An 8,422-nucleotide genomic window follows, 5' to 3' on the forward strand; every position below is an offset into this window, starting at 1 on the left:
AACAAGGCTAACTGGTCATTATCTCATTGCTGTTTGTGGGATCTTGCTGTGTGCAAATTGGCTGCGGTGTTTCCTACATTACAACAATGACTACTGTGACTACACTTGACTGTAAAGTATTCTGGGACATTCTGAGGTCATGAAAGGTGTGATATAAATGCAAGTTTTTCTATTTTTCTACTTATACCGGGTCAAAGCAAAGCCTGGAGGTCGATTGAGCAGCTGCTCATTCTATGCAGAGGATTGTGCCTTTGAACTTGATTGGCAGCTCTTTATTCCCAGGTCTTTTAGTCCAAGTTATACACTGATTCCCAGGTCTTGTAGTCTAGGTTATACACTGATTCCCAGGTCTTGTAGTCTAGGTTATACACTGATTCCCAGTCTTTTAGTCTAGGTTATACACTGATTCCCAGGTCTTTTAGTCGAGGTTATACACTGATTCCCAGGTCTTTTAGTCGAGGTTATACACTGCTGACTTCCCTCAATATCTTTAGTAAACAATTTTACAACACCAAGTTATAGTCCAGCAATTTTATTTTAAATTCACAAGCTTTCGGAGACTTCCTCCTTCCTCAGGTAAATGTTCAGGAGCTCCTTGAAGCCTACGCATTTATACATATAGAACAATACATGGTGTTTACAGAATGCCCCTGCAGCTGCCCGTTGCCAAGGCAATCACCGTGTTCAGACAGAGAGGTGTCACCTGCAGAACCCCCGAATACACATTCAACAAAAAAACAAACAGGAAAAAAAACAGAGAGGCAGAAACATCCGGAAGGCAGAGAAAGCCAGCAAATGACCCATTATATTAAAAACAGATAACATTTGTTCGCTGGTGGGGTAACGTGTAGCGTGACATGAACCCAAGATCCCGGTTGAGGCCGTCCTCATGGGTGCGGAACTTGGCTATCAATTTCTGCTCGACGATTTTGCGTTGTCGTGTGTCTTGAAGGCCGCCTTGGAGTACGCTTACCCGAAGGTCGGTGGATGAATGTCCATGACTGCTGAAGTGTTCCCCGACTGGGAGGGAACCCTCCTGTTTGGCGATTGTTGCGCGGTGTCCGTTCATCCGTTGTCGCAGCGTCTGCATGGTCTCGCCAATGTACCATGCTCTGGGGCATCCTTTCCTGCAACGTATGAGGTAGACAACGTTGGCCGAGTCACAGGAGTATGAACCATGCACCTGGTGGGTGGTGTCCTCTCGTGTGTCGATGATCTGGCATGTCTTGCAGAGGTTACCGTGGCAGGGTTGTGTGGTGTCGTGGACGCTGTTCTCTTGAAAGCTAGGTAATTTGCTGCGAACGATGGTCTGTTTGAGGTTGGGTGGCTGTTTAAAGGCGAGTAGTGGAGGTGTGGGGATGGCCATAGCGAGGTGTTTGTCCTCATTGATGACATGTTGAAGGCTGCGGAGAACATGGCGTAGTTTCTCCGCTCCGGGGAAGTACTGGACGACAAAGGGTACTCTGTTGGTTGCGTCCCGTGTTAGTCTCCTGAGGAGGTCTATGCGATTTTTTGCTGTGGCCCGTCGGAACTGTCGATCGATGAGTCGAGCGTCATATCCCATTCTTACTAGGGCGTCTTTCAGCGTCTGTAGGTGTCCATCGCGTTCCTCCTCGTCTGAGCAGACCCTGTGTATTCGCAGGGCCTGTCCATAGGGGATGGCCTCTTTGACGTGGTTAGGGTGGAAGCTGGAAAAGTGGAGCATCGTGAGGTTGTCCGTGGGCTTGCGGTAGAGTGAGGTGCTGAGGTGCCCGTCTTTGATGGAGATTCGTGTGTCTCTGTCTGAACACGGTGATTGCCTTGGCAACGGGCAGTTGCAGGGGCATTCTGTAAACACCATGTATTGTTCTATATGTATAAATGCGTAGGCTTCAAGGAGCTCCTGAACATTTACCTGAGGAAGGAGGAAGTCTCCGAAAGCTTGTGAATTTAAAATAAAATTGCTGGACTATAACTTGGTGTTGTAAAATTGTTTACAATTGTCAACCCCAGTCCATCACCGGCATCTCCACATCATCAATATCTTTAGTTCAGTTCTCAGCCTTTTCAGTTTCTCCAATTGGACTCCATGAAGTGATGTTGGGTTAGATCTTGACTTTGTGCGATAATGTAAAACGGGTAATCGTGAATCGGCAGCTCGATTTACATCTCTCTTCATTTTTATTACTATTGAAGTCAATGGGGAGAGATGTAAAACGGTTTGTCGACTTGCTATCACCCATTTTACACTATTGCATAAAGTCAAAATCTACCCCCATTGCCTCACCCGTGGACTATCATTATATCAGGTAGATTTTGCCTCCAAAAGTCTTGCAGGCTCAGACTGCGTGAGAAATATATTCTAAAGAAGATATTTTATCCTGTGAACTGATTATTGTTTTCAAGTTTTTGTGCTGTCAGTATCTTGCTAGCTTTTTCTGCTTCTTTATAATGATCTTATTTGTAAATAAATCTAATAGTTTAGTAACAGTCTGAGTTTAGTAACAGTCTGAGTATTCAGGATAGACAAGAGTCTCGTGGACACCCCACATGTTCTCCGATGTGTTACACTGTAGTTCGAGGGTAACTGTTATTTCTGTGACACACCACCCACCCACAGCATGTATAACGGCACAGGTTCATAGGAGTTTCAGTCTGCTGACAGAAACCATGTTTGCTGTGAACACAAGTTAGACGTGTTGGAAGTCAGAACCGTCTCTGCTGGAGCTCCTGGACATTTTATAATCTGGAGCTCAGTGGCCTCTAATGTTTTCACAGGCTGAGCGCACTCATCTGCATCTTGGAACAGTCAGAATTTACCACGGATGCATGCGAGCAACATCGCTTGCTCCCGGCCACAAGAGGGAAGAATGTAAATCAGCTGTTGCTGGCTGCAAATCGATATTCAGACCAATGGCACAGCGTAACCAGTGCCTAAACAACAACAACAACAACTTGCATTTATATAGCGCCTTTAACATAGTGAAACATCCCAAGGGGCTTCACGGGAGCGATTATCAAAAATTGACACTGCTAATAAGTCAACAATAAAATAAGTCCCCGCTCTTGGTCTAGCTGATCGCTCAGTACTATCGAAATTATATTCTGCTACAAGTTTTCCATTTTAAGGTGCCATTTTTTTGTTTTTGTTTCTATGTTTCTTTTTATTTGTGATGAGAGTCCTAGATGAAGGGCAGTGCGGTAAATCACTGAAATTTAAAAGAGCAGAAGAGAAGGCCAGGTAACTCAGGAAGTACTGATCAGGTGATTGAAGTTCAGTCGAGTGTGTGAACAGCTGGTGCTCACTCCTTAGATGTCCGACCATAACAAGCTGGATTAAAATGCAGATTGTTTATCCCTCTATAACTAAACTGCAGGTTCCGTCCAGCAGGTATGAGATTTTGTTACATATGTACAATCACAAGGTTATGTATCATATATCACAGGGATAAAAGGAAAAAGCATAACCTGCTGGAAATACACAGCAGGTCCACCAGCATCTAGAATGAGAAAAGGCTGGTTAGAGTCTCACACAGAGGTCCCTCCACTCTGTATTCCCAACGTTTCCTGTTTTTACATCACTAGTAAAGTGCCTCTGGCGTTGCCCACAGTCACTTGGTGAATATAAGCTTTTTCTTATAAAGTACAAAATGACCATGATATTGGGAGACTCCAGAAACCTGCTCCACTGAGCCACCAGGTGGCCAGAACCTGCATCACATCCTGTCAATTGACAGCAGAAATGAACAGGGAATATTGACAGAAAAACATGACCAAAGATCACAAGAAGTAAGGTTTGAGGATAGAATGTGTGCACCTTATCCAAGATTTTTAATAATACTAGCCGACCTCCCCTGGTGTTGCACACAGCGAGTCACCATCAAGTTCAGTCTTCAATGGGGCTGCAGTGCCACCACTGTAATTATAGGGTGTAATTATAGGGTGACGATTTACATGGCAGTTTCCATTCTAAATATGGACATGGGGATTTATAATGGAAAAAGTTGACAGGAAATATGTGCAGATGCAAGATTTATAATATATTCTAAATAGATATGGATATATATCATCGTTGTCAGTTGTAAATTTACAAAACATGACCAATAATTCTGAATTATTCAGATATATTGTATAATTACCCAGTCAATTACCTTTGTCATTTAATTGTTAATTTCTTATGTGCAAAACTAATAAAATGATTCGATAAATACATTTTCTACCAGGGAAAAGATCACTGTGACTCACAATGTTTATGATTTTTTGATTTCTTTGCATGTTTTATCACTCACAGGATTTAGGTAGTAGTTTCCTGAGGGAACTTCCTGCAGATTACAGGCTGTTCAGTAGCTCAACAAACTGTGAAACTGTCTAATTGTGGACTTCCTTTCATTATACTTCACAGCACCGTGGAGGAAAGTTGCAAAGAGGAGAAATAATTTTGTGCAAACTAAATTTTAAAGACTCATATTCTTCAGTTTCCTTTATCAAACTCACTCAGTAGTCTCGCAGACTATTTCTGGTCCGATTCGGTTAGAGACTTCTTTAATGCTGGATTTCAGTAGATGTTTATATGAGGTTCAAATCAGAGCAGTGAGTACATCATCCTATCTGATGGTCTCAAACCCCTAACTAAACCCAATCACTTTCTAATGGTCATTTGCACTAAAAGAGCCAAAGGGAGTGCCATGTCTGAGTAAGCACTGCCTTTAACGTTATGTAAACACACTTTTACTGGGGAGAAGGAGTTCTCTTGGTGTCCTGGCCAACATTTATCTCTCAAGCAGCAACAATAAAACAGATTATCTGGTCATTTATCGCATTGCTGTTTGTGGGAACTTGCTGTGCGCAGGGGGTGGAGTTTGCTTTGTGGGGGTCTCATGCACATGTTGCGTTTGGGGGGTCTGATCCGCTCAGGGCTCCTGACTGTATCCACACGGGCTGCACGACCCCTAACACGGGGGAAGATCCACACAGGCCAGTCGTGCAGTAATGGAGTGCGTTAGGCCAAGAACTCAGCCTGCCTGCAGTGACCGATGCTGCCAGAGGCAGTGACCGGTCATGGGGACTGGATCCACTTGGGGCTCCTGCACGGGTTCCTCCGCCCTAACACCCACCCCTGACTGTGCACAAATCCACGTTTCCTACATTACAACGGTGACTACATTTCAAAAGTACTTCATTGGTTGTGGAATCATAGAATCGTAGAAAGCTACGGCACAGAAGGAGGCCATTCGGCCCATCATGTCCGTGCCGGCCGAGAAAGAGCTGTCCAGCTTAATCCCAATTTCCAGCACTTGGTCCGTAGCCCTGTAGGTTATGGCACTTCAGGTGCAAATACTTTGTAAATGTGATGTGGGTTTCTGCCTCTACCACCCTTTCAGGCAGTGAGTTCCAGACCCCCACCATCCTCTGGTTGAAAAAATTTCTCCTCGGCTCCCCTCTAATCCTTCTACAAATTACTTTAAATCTACACCCCCGGTCAGTGACCCCTCTGCTAAGGGAAATAGGTCCTTCCTATCCACTCTATCTAGGCCCCTCATATCCTGAACATCCTGAGGATGTGAAAGGTTCTATATAAATGCAAGTTTGGTCTTCCTTTCCTTTTTAAATATTCCAGCAGAGTATTGCTCAGTAAAAGAAACATCATCTTGTTCTGAAGTGGACCAATTGTCATTATTTCTTAATGTATATTTAACACTTGTTGATGATAGTGGAAACACGGCTCTGAGCTCCACACTCACGTTACACAGCGGAGAGCCATTAACATTTGGTGGACACCAATCTTTGGGCACCATTCATTAGAAGAGGCCAGCTGAAGATCAGTTGGTGGGACAAAAGTTAGGAGAGAAGGAGTCCCTGTGTGAGTGACAGCGGCTGACAGCAGTAATCCTCTGCTGGGCTATTGGGTGAGGGCACCGAGGGATATGGAGCAAAGATGGGTAAATGGAGTTGAGGCCATTCAGCCCCTCGAGTCTGCCCCGCCATTCACTCAGCCATGACCTGAGTGAATGGCGGGGCAGACTCGAGGGGCTGAATGGCCTCCTCCATGTCCCAGCATGTACAGACGGGCCTGGGTCTGGTCGTCATCAACTCTTTTACAAATAATAAACAGAGAGCTAGGGGGAGCCCAGCATCATTTATTTTCTTACACACACTTTCTCTGCTGACCGCACAAAACAGTCCAGTGTTGCAGAGCGGAAAGACTTTAATGAGATTTTAGGTGCTATGTGTGCAGACGTTGCTAAGTCGTGACTAAAATCCGCTCTGTGCTGCAGCGAATGGAAAATTCAGGGAGCGCCGCTCACATCCTGCGCCGAGCATCGCGTTACAGACAGGCTGCAAACTACAGTTAAACTTTCCGCCAACCCCAACCACAGCCCCTGGGGCTCTGGGCAGCAGACAGGAGCCGGCGAGCAAAGAGTTAACCCCGCAGCCCCTTGCAACTTGGAGACCGAGAGAGATTCTTTGTTTCCACCAGTGACTCACTCCCAGTATGTTGCTCGCTGCCAGTTTCAAACCGGAAGCTCAAGGCAATTAAATCTTTGCTGTTTCTAGACAGACGAGGAAACTGTGAGCAGAAAGTAACCTCTCCAACCCCACACACTGCTCCCTGCTCCCACTCACTCACTCCAACACCAGGGACCCCCGAACAGCCCCCACAGTTTCACAACATTCAACTGCTATTCTCTTGGGGGGGTTTCTCCTCCCCCAAAGATTATAGACAAAAGTGCAACTTTCAACGCACCTCTTTCCCCCACCAACTCACTTTCTCCACACGATTCCTCTCCTTCCCCTGGCCCAGAACTCGCACCTTCCCCCTCCCCTTGCAGTGAACAAACTTTCAGAGAGACAGACAGAGAGAGAGAGAAATCCACCCAGACACTAGCACTTCTCGCCATGAACTGTAACTTTGTGCAGGACATCCGGCCGCTTGACTTCTTCAAGATAATGAGAAGGACACAAGCCCTCCCGAGCCGACACAAGTCTTAAGTATTGGGGGGGGGGGGGGAGAATGAGACAGAGTGTTCACATACCCGGGAGCTGCAGCCTTTGTTATTATGCGTGGATCAGTCGCCCCTCCGATCCGATCAGCGATGTGAACTGCCTCTTTTTTCCATGCTGACACACGTCTGAAATGTCCTGCTGTAACTGGATCCTCCTGAGCAGGAAGCTGGAACAGGCAGACAAGAGCTCCGGCTCACTTCCTTTCCGCATTATTCCCCAGGCAGTTTGCAGTCTGTGTAAACAAGCCCTTTCCCCCCCTCTCCTCTCTGCCCACACTCCCCGCTCCCCACTCCCACCTCCACTTGACGTCAAGACCTCACCGTTCAGACCCCACATCACAAGCGAGGAGTCCTCTCCTTCCCCCCCCCCCACCACCAAATAATTCAAACAACCGCCAACCACAGCAACATGTCCCGTGTGTGCAGTGTCACCTCTGTGTTAATACACACACTGCAGCTTTCTGTGCCTGCTGAGCTCTCGGTTGACGGTTCAGAGAATCTTTATTCACCCCCCCCCCCCCCAAAAAAAAAAATCCAGACTGCCTCTCAGTGGTAAATCTCACTGAGTTACAAGTGTTTGTTTTAACCCTCGGACATTTGGAGGAGCATCCAGGCAAACTTTTTTTTTTAAACTCTCTTTAGGTGTCCCTTGATATGCGTCCACTCCCAGACTGAAGGAACAAAGAAGTTTACCCCGTCCTCAGTCTAGGGGTTGCCAACCCTCCTGGGTTGTCCTGGAGTTGCCAAGAATTAAAGATTAATCTAATTAATTAAGCAAACCAGGAGAAAAATAATAGGGGCAATAAAAAAGTGGGTTTTTTCATTTTCTTTGAACACTTTTGTTTATTAGTTATAAAAGATATTGGAGCTGGGGAAAAGGCTGTTTGACTAGGTGAGGCGGTTGGAGGCAGGAGGTCATGTGACGAAACCTCCAGGAATATGTCCAACCAGAGTTGGCAACCCGACCCTAGACTCTAATCCATATGTCACATGAACTGGATTGAACCATTATAAATCATGACATCACCCTCGACCAATCCTGACTAATCATGGGCAAACTGCAATGAACTTTCACTCTGATTATAAAAAAACAGAAGTGGGAGTGCAACCCATCTCGTGTTGTGCAAGTCCCATTCATCCATCACCCATTTGCTCCCAGTCCAGCAAAGCCTCGATTTTAAAATTCTCATATTCTCATAAAAACAGCAAAGAATGACTAAAAGAATGACAAGGAGGGAGAAATTAGAGTACGAGAGATAGCATCTGGAAATATAAAAACGGATAGTTAGAGTTTCTACAGGTATTTAAAAAGGAAAAGAGTGTTGGTCCTCCAGAGAGTGAGTCTGGGGAATTAATAATGGAGAATAAGGAAATGGTGGATGAATTGAACAGATATTTTGTGTCCGTCTTCACTGTAGAGGATACAAATAACAGGCCAG

At 45.6% G+C, this 8,422-nt stretch overlaps 1 protein-coding gene across 3 annotated transcripts in view; it reads right to left on the reverse strand.

Annotated features, from left to right (window-relative positions):
• Positions 1-7,238, reverse strand: part of elk3 (ETS transcription factor ELK3) — a 63,449-nt gene extending 56,211 nt beyond the window's left edge. For 2 of the 3 annotated variants that reach the window (XM_068004611.1, XM_068004612.1), the window contains exon 1: positions 7,014-7,238. The gene's annotated coding sequence lies outside the window, so the exon portion shown is untranslated. The remainder of the gene's footprint in view (positions 1-7,013) is intronic. The other variant, XM_068004613.1, reaches the window with a different exon arrangement.
• Between the last annotated feature and the right edge of the window lie 1,184 nt (positions 7,239-8,422).

This window comes from Heptranchias perlo, chromosome 24 (genome assembly GCF_035084215.1).
Source record: "Heptranchias perlo isolate sHepPer1 chromosome 24, sHepPer1.hap1, whole genome shotgun sequence".
Classification (NCBI taxonomy): domain Eukaryota; kingdom Metazoa; phylum Chordata; class Chondrichthyes; order Hexanchiformes; family Hexanchidae; genus Heptranchias; species Heptranchias perlo.